The following is a 14,885-nucleotide window of genomic DNA, read 5'->3' as shown; positions in this document are numbered from 1 at the left end:
ATAATATCTGTCAAATAATTGGTTATGCACATTTTGATTAATTTCCTGAGATAATTCCACTCTTGTGCTGCTTCTCAATCTCCCCGTGATTTCTTTATTTTCTCATTTGGGGAGAGCTTCCAATTAATTAGACTCTAAAATCTTGCAAACAGCTTTGTAAATATATGCAGGAAGGTTTATTTCTTTACATTTCTGAGATAGCAGTACAAGCAACACATGGTATTTTCAAAACGTGTCCCATAAGTTATATAGTACCATTTTTACTGAAAGTGAAAAAATATGGTACAGCATCTTTCTTGAAAATTTAGTTATGAAATGAAGATGAACTCTGCTAGTTCACGAGTGCTGTAAGCCTGCTTTACTGGTGGGCTTTGCTTCAAGCAGGTATAAGACCTTTTTGGTGAGATTAAACATTTTGAAATATGAGGCTTCTTCATCTCAATAAGTCTTTGTCAAATTCATTTGTTTTTCTTTTTAACAAGTTAACCCGCACGATTTTCAAAACTGTGAATTTGTGAATTCTGTCAGACAACGATGAATATATATTCAAAAATCTAAACAAACAAAGAAAACACAAAAAGAACCTGAAACTCAAACTTTATAAAAAGATTTATTTATTTATTTATTTTTTTTGGACCAGCTGAAAGGCAGGAATAAGGTGTGGATAAAATCAAGGAGAAACCTTGAAACGTGTCCCTGTGCCCTGCCCACTGTGAGCACCATGGTGGGCAGAGGAGACTCTCCGTGCCAGACTGGTCGCTCCTGGTGCTGGCATGCAGTGACAGTAGCCTAAAGAGCCTCCAGTCTCACAGCAGGGTTTAGACTGAATAGATGAAATTCTGTGGCTTTGCATAAATAAAGCAATATTTAGTATCCCATTCTTTTCTGGAATAAGGGTAACTGGAGAAAGAGTGATTTTTTTTTTTATTAATATTATTTTTTTTTTTTCCCTTCAGCAATCCTTTTTAGGCATAAGTAGTAACCACAGCCTATATTGTACATATTCCAGTATTTGAGCAGTATTTTCAACTGCTGATGATTGTCTTTCTTTATGAAAATCTTGAAGGAGATCCTTCAGCATTTTTTGAAAGATACAGTGGATTACAATATGAGTCAGTCTTTATAAACATTAGATCAAAATGTGGGATGAAGTCTCAGATCCACATGTCCTCCAGCCAATTTTCAAACCCTCTCTAATGAGTCTTGAGCTATGCAGTGGTGTATGTTCCCCTGCACTCCGTGCACCTTCCCTCTCTTTGCTTTTCCCCCAGGCCCTGTATGTTCATCTGTGTGTTGCACTCCTTGCAAACTGTAATGAAACATTTTGGGCCCAAATCCTCCTGTTTGCATGCTCAGCTTCTCACCATCCTGCCTATCCCATATCCCAGGTTTGCTGTCCCAAGTCTCTGGTGGACTCAGCCAAAAGGTAGTGTTGCTGCCTGTGGAGCAGCCCTGCTGCCTTTGTGGTGGCATGAAACGGCACCAGGAGCTCCGAGTGAGGCCAGTCCATCCGAGTGTGCAGAAAGTGGAATTGCCACGGCCTCCCGCTGCTGCTGTGATAGATAGTACCATAAAGTGGATGTGATGTGGTTATTAGGCTGTGATTCTGTTCATACTGAGCGGTATTGATTGGTGTTGGTTCAGTGCTTGCTACATATTTTATCAATTGACCTTGTAGATTGTATTCCTGCTCTGCTTCTTTTACTTCTAATTCTGTTTTATCTCCAGTTTTGTAGCTCCTAATTTTCCTGCGGTTGATTTCTCATGGTATTTCTTCAGTATTGTATTGCACAGAAAGACTCTCTTTACTGAAACTATTCTTTCCTTCCTCTGCTTCCCTTCCATATGTTTGCTTTTTTTTTTTTTTTTTTTTTTTTTAAGATATCCACCTGCTCTTCCCTGATACATCAATTCCATTAAGAGATTCAGCTTCTAAAATATTTGTGCCCTCAGTAGAAAAAGGAAGGCTAAATGCAGGTGTTTTGCAGTAAAGCTCAAGGGTGCAGAAACTGGTTTTATAGCAGATCTCATCAAGTTGGATTTACAGAACCAGATAGTTCAATAATGTAATGCCTTCACAAACTGTTCTCCTGGCTATCCATGGAGCCTCGTGGTTACACCAGCAGCAGTTCTGGTAGCCTCTTTCCAAGATGCTGTTGGTAAATATGCACTGAAAATGTGAAAGAATAATTGTAGTTAAGAGCTTTTAGCTGGGCGAAACTCACTGTGGGTATTAATTTTGGACTTTGATGGAAAATAAGGGAAACAGCATTGTCTGTTGTGTTGGTTTAGTGCTGGCCGGCAGTAAGACAAGGGAGGGAGCTAAAGTACCTGCCTAGACCTGTGCAACTTTCTATATTGCAAAGTTAGGGTTGAAATTAGGGAGATCCTGGCTCTCAGCCCACTGGAGCATGCTGCCTGTGTGTTGCAGACCCCTGGTATACAGCTCTGCTGCATCGAACAAAGGGATTCAGGTTTCAAGAAGTTTAGCAGAGAAAAAGCAAGCCTGTCCCATTCAAATAAGTGAGGTATGATTCTATGATACAAATAATATACAGTTAATGCACAATGAGTGCAATGCTTAAATTCAGCAAGAAGATGCAGAGCACCAGAAAGAAGGCCACCGGCTTTCCAAACCTTTTTGTTAGCTATAAGGGATGTAAATTGTCTAGTAGTAAACACACAAAGTGTGGAGCCACACAGATATGAATTAGGATAATTTAAGATCTCAGACTCACATGCCTGGCTGAAGTTCAGCATTATCAATTAGAAAATGCTTTCTAGGATCTTATTAGAGCCTTTGTGTAGGAGTGAATTTGAAGCTCACAGCCTAGAAGAGCGGTAGTGGATGTCAAAAGGGGGACTGGAATTTCAAAATATATATCATTAAATTGTGATAAGGTTCCAGCTCTTTGGAAATCTCCCCCTGTGAATAGTGCATGAATGCCTGTTCCCCATGCAGTTTCATCCAATGCGCTCTTTAATGACCCAGATCATGGGAGGCTTAGTAAAGCTGAAGATAAAGCAAGTCTGAGAAAGACTGCAAGCACAATGGGGGAAAGAGAATTAAAAGTGATTTTTTACAAATTGGAGAAAATTCCTTAAAAAAAAAAAAGGATGGAATTCCACAGAGCCTCATAAAAGTGAGTGGGCAAAAAAACATTCATTAAATATAGGATGAGAAACAGGATGGTTTCTATGAGAAATAGGATAGTTTCTTTCAGAAAGGATTGAGGAACTATGTTGGGTCACTAGCTAAGCATGTGTGAGCAATGTAAGCCTGTTGTGAAAAAGAGAAAGCCTATCCTAGGTGTGTAAACAACAAAGACACAAAATAATCCTTCTGCTTATAAAGCTATTCCATGTTCAGTAGCAGGCACTGCGCTTCAAGAAAGACATAGATCACTTGGAGAGGATGGAGTACAGCAAAATTAAGATATCTAGAAAATGTGAACTGAAGACACAGTCTAAGGGGAAAAAAGGCAAAGATTTGGGTTATTTATTCTGAGGATGTATAGACTGGTGGAGGAAATGGGACAGGATAACAGTTTTCAAGTGGAAAGAGGAGGGAATGATCTCTGTATCTGTGGTGGGCAAAACAAGAAGTGATGGTCATAAACTGCAGAAAAAAAAATTAGAAAGCAAGAAAAAAACAAACAAACAAAACAAAACCAAAAAAAAAAAAAAAAAGAGAGGAACTGGACAAGAATATCTGGAGCTTCTTTCTCCTTCAAAGAACTGCCTTCCAAAGCAAAGGAAACAAGCGCCCAATGGGAAGACTATTGAGATACAGTTTTTCCTACCATGGGACATCATGGGACATCTTGAGGTGTTTTCCTTCTCTGCATCCTGTGATCTCTGTGTCAATGAGGCCTGCAGGAGCAATGCTGTACCTGCAGAAAGCAGGGGATGGTTGGATGGTAAACAACAGGTTGTGTGATTCTGTGTCTGTACTTATGCCTGTGAGTTTTCCTACCAACGATCAGCAAGCACAGCTCCTCAACTTCTATCTTAGAAGTGCAGGAACTTAGTGTTCAGGAGCTTTCATGATGGGAGCAGCACAAAGGAATAAACTTGTGCTGTTAAATAATCTGTTCTTCATGGAATAAATAGCAAGGGTCATTGGTGGAAACATTTAACAAAGAAAAATAACTTCTTAGAAGCACCAGGATATAACATGTTGCTGTCTTATGTAGAAGAAAGTAGATGGATTTAGTGGAATTAATGGATTTAGGTTTTAGAAGAAACTAGATGGATTTCAAGTTTCCTAAACCCTGACCACCAACCTTTTGTTGTGAAGTGTTAGCTGTACTGTCTTGGCTGCTTGTTACTTGGAAGTCCTGTCCCTTGGTTGGTGTGGTTTTGTGATGACCTAAAATAAATAAATAAGCAAATCCTGTAATCAAAGGGATGCCTTCCAGTTTGATGGGATTTTCCAGAGCATTCTTGCATGTGTGGTACTCCTGCACTGTCCTGAGGAGCCTTATTCCTAGAGCTGCTTTTTCCCTAGCTCCCGTAAACAGGCAAATTGTATGGATATTTATGCTGTGCCTAATACTGTCAGCTTTATCTGCATGATGGGCTCATCAACTTTGGGTTTGGGCACATGTTGCCTTTAGACCTAGCTGTAGCACAGTGAAATGCTGCTGCTGCTCCTCCCCACACTCCCACTAGGTAGCCTTGGGAGATCTAAAAGGAGGGATCTGCCTCTGAGCATCCCTGAGTGCCTGTCAGCCAAGCTACCTGCCACCGGCCCATCTGTCCCTTGGTAGTGCTGTAGTGCCAATAGGAACAAATGTTTTAAGTAACCACAAATGAAGCTTTTGTGGAAACATCCAACCTGGATGCATTTTGAAAGGTAGGAGAGTTGCATGGACACAGGCTGTTCTCTGCCAGCTGGCCTCGCTGCCCTGGAGTGGTCCTGGCCATCCCGAATTTTACTGCTACAGATACAACCTCTGTTGCCAGCAGATTCCTTTACAGCAGTAACTGCTGCTGGGGGGAGACTTGCCATGAGGGAGGTGACTCTCCAAAATCCACACAACAGTCAACACGGTCTCAGCTAAAAAATGGCAGTCCTGAGAAACTTTCCTCTAGTACCCAAAAGAGAATCTCATCTTCTGAGTAATGCAGGGTGGTCTGGGTGCATTATTCCCAGCTGCTTCGACAAATTCTCCTCAGATAGTGTACATCCAGGGCCTGAGCTACAAGGTTTTCAGCAAACAGCAGAGAACTGTTGCACGTAACTTTGTTAGTTCAAATTACCTGCTCTGGAAGCACTTTCCTCTCCCTCTACTGGATGTAGGAAGGGGCAACTTTTATTTATTTATTTATTTATTTATTTGGTAATAAGCAATTAAAACTTGCCTGATTTCTGGCTGAACCGTATGCCTAATGTAACTGGTGTGAATAACTGGCTGAATAACCTACTAGACCTGATGATGTAGTAATGCTGATACAACAGTCACTGTTTTATCTGACCTGAAATACTGCTGAAAGCTTTGGAAACTTGGTTTACACTGAAATTCAAAATTTTTAACCTACAGGATCAATTCCAGACTATTTAACTGAGATGAAGCTGAAAACAAATAAAATTTAAACCCATTTGCTATAAGCTCTGAATATAATGTAAAGTTGTGAGATCAAGTCTCGATCTCAGCATGGCTAAGGAAGGATGAATTTAAGGTGAATGGCCTTTGCAAACCCATCTCCTGCTCTTGTACCAACACGTGGAAGGAAGGAATATGTGCATTTTAGAAATAGCCTTTCATTTACTGTGGTAATATTCAAGTGTGCTTGTGAAACCACTTCAGAACTACATTTAAACAAAAGAAAAAAAATTCTACTTCAATTATCTCTGAACAGATCAGCTGGCCTGGTACTGTTACAGTATGAGAACAGCAACAGAAATATTTTCACAGCCAAATCATTTGCCAGAAAAATGTTATGGTCCATTTTCTTAAAACTGCTCTAATGTGATAAGACATATATATATGTATTTATTTCCCAGTGCATTAGAAACAAGCCAGCCATTAGTGTTAAAGTCTTTGAGATTTTAAAGGAAATTATAATGGTCACCCCTGAGTTTTGTTCTATTTTTTATTATTATTTTTAAAATCTACCTCATTCATTGAAACGACTTTCACACTTGTGTTATTTCACAGTGCCATATCACTGCAAATACCTGACCAATTTTGGAGTCAGACCCAAACACTTCCTTAGTTTAGATCTTTGTGTGTCTCGATTAGATGAAAAATTAGGTCACAAAGATGGCAAAGACTTCATGAGGTTTCCAGCAAAGCCAGTTTTATTACATATGAAGAATAATGTTGAAGATACCTATTCTGATGTCCCTCCAGGTTGCCTTCACTCTCAGATTTTGTAGCTTTCTCATTACCTCTGAGGTTGTAGGGCTTCTCTTGGAGGTCAGAAAGATGAACTGCTTCTCAATGCATCCTCTAAGTGCCACAAATTCTGGAGAGCTCTGGAGGGGCAGGATAGCTGAAAATGGTCCAGGAAGGGAAACTGCTATCTGATGGAGTGTCTTTTAAGACTGCTGTGAGGTGGAGAGAAAAGTAAACTTGTAAGATTATGTCAAGAAGAAGTTCACATGTGCCAGGGATGGAAAACAGCTGGCAAGAGAACAGGAAGAATAAAATTTGTGGGAAAAACATCTTCTAGAGCAGCAGGAAAAAGAGAAGGTGATATGGTGAGAGAAGAGAAAAATAACCTCTGTGGTTTTATTTTTGGGTGATAGTTTTGGAGTGAGAGCCTCAAGATATTTTAAATACATTGTTTTGAATTTATTTATAATCACAGTATTGCTTCCTCAGAGTGAGGTGCTATTCAGCCTGAAAATGATGGATGATAGGTTGCCAAAGACCATTTCTATTAACTTCTTGCTTGCTTATGAGCCACCAAGGTGGGTGAAAAGAAAATGAGAATAGCTTGGGACTCTTTCTTTTTTTTTTTTTTTTTTTCCTCTTGCAGGAACCACAACCAGAAAAACCATCTGCCTCCAGATTCAAAAATTGATGGAAATCTTCCAAGGGCAAGCTATGGATTGACTTCAGGACAGACCACGCTGCCAATGAGCAGCAGAGACACACCAGCCTGCAATGAAATCTAGGGTAGGTATGGCCTCGCCAGATATATCTTCCATCCATTGAACCCATCACAGCACCTCCTGATTCAGACAGTTACTAACTGCAGATGTCTGCAGGGCAAGGATTGGGTTTTGCTCTTTTTTTAATGATCCCTTCAAGCACTGATAAATTTCATTCAATCTTCTGCAATGTGAACAGGGTGTGAAATCCTACATTGCTACACAGTGGAAAGGGAACAGTGCTATCTTGTAATGTACTTATTTGTCTCTGTGAGGGATTGCTGCCAAGCTTCTGTGAATAGACGTTTTTGGCCACCCTCCCTTAAATGAACATAAACACAGAAAATTTATTCCCACAAACCCCAAAACTTCTTTCTGGTATTTCATGACATTAAAACTCACATACAAAACACGCATATACACATACAAAGTTTGCCAGGAATAAAACCGCCTTTTTGCGGCCACAACATCTTTCCCAAAACCTCAGAAAATGCCTGAAGGTTAAGTTATAAGTTAACTGATAACTGAAGTATTAGTTTCCTCAAACGTCTGAGATTTTTTTATATCTCTGTAACTGTAAAGTCATTACCATTTTGAAAGACAAAATCAAAATCTAACCTTAAAAATACTGTGCATATCCTGTACAGCTATATTAAGCCTATTTCCGAGATGGAGGAAAAAGAAGAGAGGAGAGTAGTTAAGTCCAACATTTAGAAAGTAGGTAATAGTTCACATTCCGTATTTGGAGTAGGTTTTTTTATTAAAAGAAAAGCAAATAAAAATGACTGATTAAATGTTCCTTGCATTTTTATAAATCTGCTGTTCTCCAAAGAAGGCCAGGCATTTGCTTGGAGTGTGTGCCTGTGCCTATGAGTAAATGTGTGTGTGTGTGTATGTGTGCGTGCACATTATGTCTTTTTCTATGTACAGGGCATATTTCCAGCAGCGGCAGGTAGTAGAACTGATGAGTACAAGATGAGAAAAGGCTTTGGTGATGAATGATCAAATTTTCAGAAACATCTCACCTCATTTGATTTGTTCATAAAATCCATTACAAGAATAAATAGTATTTTCTTACCTCAGGCATTCTGCAGTTCTTGGTCACAGGATGATGGTTTTCTGCAGTATCTGAAGTTGGAGGTTTGTTGTTTGTTGTCTTTTGTTAAATAGTATGTCATCTGAAAAAAATACTTACATTTTTTCTGAAAGAACACCGTGGCATTGGGGAGCTGACAGCATCATCAACCAGTCAGCAGCAGTGTATAGGTAAGGAATTTATATGAAGAACTTCCTAGCTAGAGAGATCTATTTAATAACCAGGGGTGGGAGAAAGAGGGTGAAAGACCCGAAGAAATGATTGTGCTGATATCAATGTCTTTGCTGACATTTTTCTTTCTCTGAAAATAAGAGCTTCTTGAATAGCTTGTGCTGTCCATTTCAATTAGCTTTGGTGGGGCTGAGGGGAAAGTATAGAGCCATGCAAAGGAAAGGGTTCTGCAGTTCACAGAGGCTGAACCACTGCAGTTTTCTGCAGATATTGCTTTGCAATTTAATCCCAGAAAGTACTGTCTACTGCTACTGCCATTATAGGCTGCTCCTTTTAAAATACTCTTCGTCCCTTGTGAAGCAGTAAAGAATATGAATGGTCTCCATTTTATTCCTGTAACCAGCCTCCGACAGAAAGTGCTTTGAGAGTCCACCATTCTGCACTGGCTTGTAAGGCGGTTGATGAGGTTTTCTGTCCTTACTCACAGTACACTATCGGATGCAGCAGCCTGTCTTGGTTCCTGAGCCTGGGAGCATGTATTTTTTAGGGTGATGCCCAAGTGTGTACTGACCTCTGCAAGGGAAACCCAGGCCCAGTGAAAGCCATGGTCTATACCACAATTCCCCATGTCCTCCAGACTCTGATATATATCTCAGCAGGTAATATTGATGCAGCCATAGTGACTGGCATTTGCATTAATTACAGTGCATTAATGATTAGGCTCCAGAGAGACTCACAAATAATTAAGCTTATTAATATATGGAAGGCTTTACAATGTTGGGAGACTTTATCAGGGGCTTAAATCTTGTTTCTATGACATTCCACTAGGGAAGTTTGTGTTGCTCTTAGATCAGTCAGATGCTGAGGTTTTCCCTTCTCCATCTTGACAAAGTTAGGTCAGTGCTGTGTCACATGAATTTCTGTGCAACACAACAACTGTGCAAATGTGTAACTGGAAAATCTTCAGAAAGATGTGTGTGTGCTTGTGCCTCCCAGGGGGCCACAGCACATGGGCAGCATGCAGCCACATGTTGTCCAAGGAGACTTGGTGATGTTTTCTGCTATGCATTGGTCCAGGTGGTTTCCCTGTAGGGGACGCAGCACCATGGCTAACTGCAGGGCTCAGATCGCTGTCTATCATTCAAGGTTGTTTCAGGCCAGGCTCTGCCTCCTCCCCATGGGGAGTTTGGCAAACTCTCACTGCACCCTAAAAGCTCGTTTCCCCAGCAGACTCTGACAGAGTGTTTTGCTGCTGGTACCCATCATCTCCTGTTCCTTTGCCAAGGATCAGTGAGCCCTCTCAGTTTTTAAAGATTGACACCTGTGCCTTACATAAATGACAAATTCTTCTACAATTTCAGTCTCTTCAGATACGCAGCAACTTTAAAACAAAACTGTCTTCTGTTTCTTTTCCTATTTGCAGTGAAGCACCATTTTAAATCTTTTCCCCTTATTTACAGGTTTCTAGAGAATTTAATCTCTAGCGTAGATTTTACTGCTTCATTATCTTCTTAGATATTTGCTTAATTCTTTTGACTGCTAGAACCATATGTTGTGTGGTAGTCACTGAGATGAGGAGTCAGAAAGAGGTTAAAAGTACACATTAAAAATACAGTATCCATAGGTCTCATTGGGAAAAATGCTATTGATCTTTTGTCAGCCATTTAGGCTTCTTTATGTGTAGTTCTGCCTAAAACATCTTCAAGGAAGTGCTTAGAGAATGAAATTTTAGGTCATGAAAGATGGAAAAGCTGAGATAAAGATAAAATCCTTTGCTTTTAAGAGAACAGCACAGCTCTTGTACCAGGCCAGGGGCCACACAGTCTTCCTCTTGTGGCTTCATCAAGGTGCTGAATTCGAAGGAGCTGTGCATTGCTTGGAGGGTGGTGTGCCACAGCTTGGTCAAGCCCTCACACCCATGGTGGGCGTCGGAGAAACAGCATGGGGGAGGGCCAGTTGGGCCACGACCGGCTCGTTGGGTCTCCCAAGCTGCCCAGTTTCTTTGTAACATGGTCATTGAGCCGACTCTGCCCTTGCAGATTCTCAGGCTTGGCCTGCAGTCAGTCTTCTGGCATGTCCCACATGCCACTTGCAGATGGTGGGCAAATGTACCTGTCAGGAAGGCTGAGCCCTGTGGCTGAAGTTTGATTGCTGTGCTATCAGTGAGATTGGAAACAGTCAGCTGCAGTCTCAGCAGTTTGGGTTAAATGTTTTAAATTTTATTGTGAGTGGGTTGACATAGCATATTCAGACACCAAACTCTCCGTGCTGAAGAAGCTGAACTTCCCTCTCCACTTCTCCCCCTTTCTTAACTTGCTTTTTTGGCAGTAGTTTCCAGAAAACACATCTGCTACCCTTGGCAACTAAAGGCACCTTCGTTTTCAGATAGATTCTGTGTAAATACCAAACAAAACATATATTATAGATGCTTGGCTTGGGTTTAGTATAAGATTTGCCTCCTAAGCTACCTTTTTCTCCTTTGGTTTATGCAGGCGTAAGGCTGTTTTTGCAGATATGTACGACTTTCCACCAAAGTGATATTTTCATATCTAATTGAGGCCTGGTGGCCACCACCAGCTGCCTCTGCTTCTAAGGGTATAGCCTGTAAAATGCTGTCCGGAGTGAGTACTGCTGCTATTCATTTGCCAAACAAACAGAGAGGAATACACTGCATTTTACCCAGACCTTGCTGGAGTTGTGTCAAGCCAAGAGTGTGCTCCCCTGCCCAGCAAACGTGATGGGTACGCTGATCAAATGATTGCAATGAGTTGCATGCTTCATAAACTTTGTCCTTCTTCCCCTTTGGGTCTTGATTTGCCCGTAAACACGTCAGGGTTTTATCAAGCACTCCCAGCATCTCTCTGAAGGATTCTTTGTCCACAGATCTGCTGGACGCCCTTCCAGCTGACTGGAGACAGAGGTTACATGGTATGTTTCTGTTCTTTGACTGGATTTGTAGCATCCTTCTTCTGGGATAAATATTTGGGTTTGCAGTTTTGAAAATTGCTTACCACAAATATTTGCCTGAAATTTGCCGGTGTAGGGAATGTTTCTTCAGTAAACACATTTGCCAGCATGTTTTAAGTCAGTAAACACCACAGAGGTGTGAACACAGTCGAACTGAAATAATTTGTGAAATAAAATAATTTGGAGAAGGCTAGAATCAGCTTCTTGTCTTGTATTTTGGGGAATGCACTTTGATTCAAACCCGGACAGGCTCCATGCAAGCTTGTGTCTTTTGGAGGGAAGGGGTATGTGTGAAAAAAGGAGTGTGTTTTTAGAGTAGAAGGTGCGGTGATATTTGCCCAAGCTTGGAGCATGCTGGCAGTGTACCTGTGCGTGGTATCAACCAGCCTGTGTAACTCAGCTGGGCATGAGTGATAAATTGTCATGTTTTGAGGGTCAACACAGCTGTTGTTGTGGCAAGTCTTTTTTTGGGGGGGGTGGAGATAGGAAATGGGAGCTCTTGCTGTGCCAAGCCCTGGTGCTCAGCAGGTTGGGCACCAAGGAGTCAGCAGGACTTGACCTATTTCTGCAGTGACATGGCCCAGGAGAGGTGAGCAGACCGAGGAAGGGGAGGCCTGATGTTCTGGGTGTGGTGGCAGCCCCTGGCCAGGCCAGTGAGTGCAACTGTGAATGTTTTGGGATCATTGCGGCCTAGCATGGTGGCTTTGCCTTGCCTGGGATGGTGAGAGGCGAGTGAGAGCTGATGTGTGCAGTGTTGGCAGGCTGTACTAAGGACAGGGCTTGATTATTACAGATTCACATCCATTTTTAAAGCTAATTTGCAAGCTCTAGAGGAGCGATGGCTGGTAGAGGGGAGACATCGTTATTCTTATTAGCACCGGTAGTTTTAGACCAAATTCTCTGTCTTCACTCCCCCTGAGAGTTTGCTGATTTTCAATTAAGAAATGTTGTGACTCAAGTTGGGTAAAATGTTTATTTTTGGACATGGGGACATCTTCTCTGAATGGCATGGCTAGAAACATGAACAAGAAATCTTGTTTTCATTCCAGGGCTCTCTGAAGCTTGTCAGGGCTGCTGAAGATAATCAAAACCCCATCTTATTAAAGATCCTTTTCTTTGTCAGTATGTTGTCCACTGGCAAAGTGGGAAGCTCAGCCACTGATATGCCAGAGCAGACTGAGGGCTCATAGAGAAGCTAATTATATTTTGCCTTTTTTTTTTTTTTTTTTTTTTTTTCTTCTTTCATTGCAGAAAGACAGAATAGTTGTGAATAAATTGGGAAAGGGAGGGTGAGGAGAACTGAGAGTTCATTAATATTCATATTTAGCCACAAGTACGCAGAAAAGGTGACAAGGAGCTGGCTCCCTGGAAACCTATGCACCTTGGCAGTAGATGGAAAATTGCATTTAATTATAGCTACCTTTAGCTCTGCACCTAATGAGCATGTTTGAAACCATGCAGGGTTGCCGTATACTAAAGGAATATCCAAGACTGAAACAGAAAATGAAAACCTTTCTCCTTCTTCCCTGCTCTGCTGAATTTAAAATAATTCTGCCAAGGCCCAGGAGACCAAGTGGACTTTTATTCTTGATTTCCCAGAGATTATAACAGAAGCCTATCCAGCAAAAGATATAAATCAAATAAGTTGGTCAGTAGGGGGGCACAAGCACATTTTAATGGGGAGTAAAAGAATGGAGACATTCCGTTCTCACTTTACCTAGTGAGTGCTGCTAGGTGTAGAGGTCTCTCTCTCTCTCTCTCTCTCTTTTTTTTTTTTTCTTCTCATTTCCTGCTGATTTAACCATTTTTGATAGCTTTCAGCATTTTTTTTCATTATTTTATTTTTGGGGAGACTACAATCTGTGGATGTAGCTACCTTGTCTCAAGGGAAGAGAGGCACCAAGGAGATTCCTTTTACACACATTGCTCTTAGGGTAAATTTAACATGTTAGTTCCCACAGCAACTTTAAAGCCATAGAGTCCTTCTTTGTAGCACACCAGCACAGGCAGAAGTTGAAGCCAATGGAAATCCTCCATGGTAATTTATGTGAGTTTAGAAAAAGCAGAACACGATGATCTGTACCTAGTCTTTCATCTAGCAAAATTCTCATTGCTAGAACATGTCTTGAACAAAAATTTTGAAGCTGTTTTTAACCTGACAGCAAGGAAGTGATATTTGCAGTGTACACCTTGCAGTGTACACCTATTTTCATTTCAGTGGCTGAGGTAGGGAAATTAGTACCCTGAATTATGCTTTGTATTTTTAACACATATTATATTTTTAACACATTTGTATTTTTTGGGCTGCTTTTTACCTTCACCACTGCTGGGGGCAGATGGAGCAAATCTGATGGTCAGCAAAGTACTGGTTTACTTACAGCCTGGCCTGTGAAAGTCTGCTCAGTCATGGCTCATCCTCTGAGCTGTTCCTGGTTTGGGGTGCAGGGGGAAAGAACTGCTGAGGAAAAGCCACACACAGAGCTGGGAGCCCAGGGGTAAGCCTCCATAGCACAGTACCAAGCTGCAAGGTGATGGTCACAACCTGGTCCTGAATCTCTTGAGTTTAGGCCAGCTTTTATCAGCTTCTGTCTTCTTCTTATGATTTTATTTTATTTTATTTTATTTTATTTTATTTTATTTTATTTTATTTTATTTTATTTTATTTTATTTTATTTTATTTTATTAATTATTTTTCAAAAGTGCTGCATTTGCTTATTTCCTGGCTCTGTCCTCAGGGGTATTTGGTAAACGTTGGGAGAAACAAAAAGCCATATGGGTTTCCATTTGGTCTCTCTCATCTTTGGGTCTATGTATGGAGAGATGTTGCTAACAGTTTGTGTTTCGTAAACATTCCCGTGCTCCTAGCAGACAGATAACGCTGGTACTTGAGAGACTCCTGGTATAAATCTCTTATGGACACACAGCAGTTACCACACTAGATGTTTTTTTCCTCCTGCTTTTTTGACGTGCATTTTGTGATTTGTCGTTTTGCAGGAACTACTCTCAGATTCAGAACCCATCCATGCCTTTTATTTTCCTTTCTTACTGGCGATGTTTTCTTCTGCTCCTACTCTTTTTTTGGATTCATATGGCTTTACTAGCAGCATTACAGTCTGTTTTGGGTGATTTAGTACAGGACAGATAGAAAGGCATAAATATTATTCCCTGACAAATAAGCAAGCCTAGATATGCCTCAAAAACATTTTAGAACATTTTAAACCCTCATTCACAGGCAATTTATGTAGCTGACTACTGGGCAAACATAAATCCCTAAATCCTTCTCTTCCTTTATTTTGATCAGCATTACTTTGTTTTTCTTCTGCTTTTCTTGTCAGCTTATTTCTAAAGGGCAGTAGGTACCAACATGCTTTAAAAAATCTTGTTATTTTGCTTTTCTAGACACCTGCATACCATGGCTTTTTTTTTTTTTTTTTTTTTTTTTTTTTTTTTTTTACCTCAGTTGCTACTTACTTTGAGAACAAAAATAGACTTTAATTATGATGGAGAAGAAAGCCCTCTATGCATGTCTGTCTTTATAGGCACAGT

At 40.7% G+C, this 14,885-nt stretch overlaps 1 long non-coding RNA gene across 1 annotated transcript in view; it reads left to right on the top strand.

Annotated features, from left to right (window-relative positions):
- Positions 1 to 7,018: 7,018 nt before the first annotated feature.
- LOC311431964 overlaps positions 7,019 to 14,885 on the top strand; it is a 78,843-nt gene continuing 70,976 nt past the window's right edge. The window contains exon 1 of the long non-coding RNA XR_014689730.1: positions 7,019 to 7,130. This is a non-coding gene — a long non-coding RNA (uncharacterized lncRNA). The remainder of the gene's footprint in view (positions 7,131 to 14,885) is intronic.

Source organism: Aythya ferina, assembly GCF_964211825.1.
Source record: "Aythya ferina genome assembly, chromosome: 2".
Taxonomy (NCBI): Eukaryota; Metazoa; Chordata; class Aves; order Anseriformes; family Anatidae; genus Aythya; species Aythya ferina.
The sequence above is the reverse complement of the archived record's forward strand: the minus strand, read 5'-3'. Positions and strand labels throughout refer to the sequence as shown.